The sequence below is a fragment of the Mesoplodon bidens genome (genome assembly GCF_964165515.1).
Source record: "Mesoplodon bidens genome assembly, chromosome: 4".
NCBI lineage: Eukaryota > Metazoa > Chordata > Mammalia > Artiodactyla > Ziphiidae > Mesoplodon > Mesoplodon bidens.
In genome coordinates, this window is record NC_138160.1 from 82,909,492 (window position 1) to 82,910,956 (window position 1,465).

Below are 1,465 nucleotides of genomic sequence, written 5' to 3' on the forward strand. Positions count from 1 at the left end.
CTTTTAAAGTGGTACAGAATGTGTTTACAAGATAAACACAACACTATAGAATTACATATTAACATGTATTTTATTTGATTTCTAGAAAAATCTGTCAAAAAGTTATTGTATTTTAGCAACTTCCTTGTTAAATTATGATACTACTTTGATTAGATATTTCAGAAACCAGTGAATTTCAAAGCCATTTAATATATTTACAGTATTGTGAGAGAGAGAAGTAACGGTGAAAACATTCCCATCACATTATGACATAGGAGAGTAAGGAATTAAAGTATGTGTATAGACCTGGAGTCAGACAGACCTAGATACAGAGACTGACTTCATTATCTTCTGAACATGTATTTAACACTATTGAGCTTCAGTTTTTCACATTCTAAAAATTACAGGAGAACTTATAGGAAAAGTATGGGTCACAAACTCCTTTGCCAAGAGGGGCCATGGAGGTAATTTAAATGTGTGTGTCAGGATAGGCTAGTTCATATAGTAGTAACAGATGGTCCCCAAATCACAGTGGACTAACAGCAAAGATTTATTTCTCATTACCCTGCCCATTTGTTATGGACTGTGATTCTGCTCTTCATTGTCTTTTCTCCAGGGCCAAGGCTGATGGAGAAACCTCTGCCTGGAATACTGCCTTGTAGCTAAATGTCCAGATGTGGTGAACTGCATGCTAGTTCACAAGTTTCTGCCCTAAAGTGATATATTTCATTTCCATCTACATATTATTGGCCAAAACAAACCCTGGAGCCACTCTATAGAGTTCAGCAAGGCAAGGTTAGGTAATCCTCTAGCAATGAGGTAAGTTGGAGTATTTGGCCACTTAAAAGTTGGCATTTTACCTATATGCTAACTGGCAACTTTATAAGAAAAATATAGTTTCTCTAGGTTACTACTTTAAAAAGAATATCTTTTAAATGAATATGAAATTCTGACACGTCAGTTAAAAACGCTCTTATTTCATTACTTTCATATAGTCATTCCTGAACTGCAAATCTACTATTTTAATCATCATCATAAGTCACACTTTGATTAAAGTGCCAGATAGTCCACAAAATTTTATTTAGCTATGGAAATAAATTTTCATTAGATGTGTAACAATCATGCTGATAAAATGGTTAGGATTTTCACCTACAAAGCTAAATATACATTATAAAATAGCTGGTGATATCTTGATGTTTGAAAACATGTTAACTATTCTCCTTTCCCTTTTGCACCTCCTTTTGGCTGTTTTATTAGTAAGAGCCTAACCAAAATTAGAGATCAATGGAAACTAGTGTAATTGCATTCACTGCTCAGGAGGGGAGTAAATGGAGGGAAAGAATAGGTTTGGAGTATGTAGCTGTTCTACACTTGATCTGGAAGCCTGACCAACCACTGCATGTGGCTAGAAGATCAAGTCACTTCTTTCTGCCTAATTTCTCATAATTATTAGGTAAGTACTACTGTGAAATCAAATCCTTGGGTT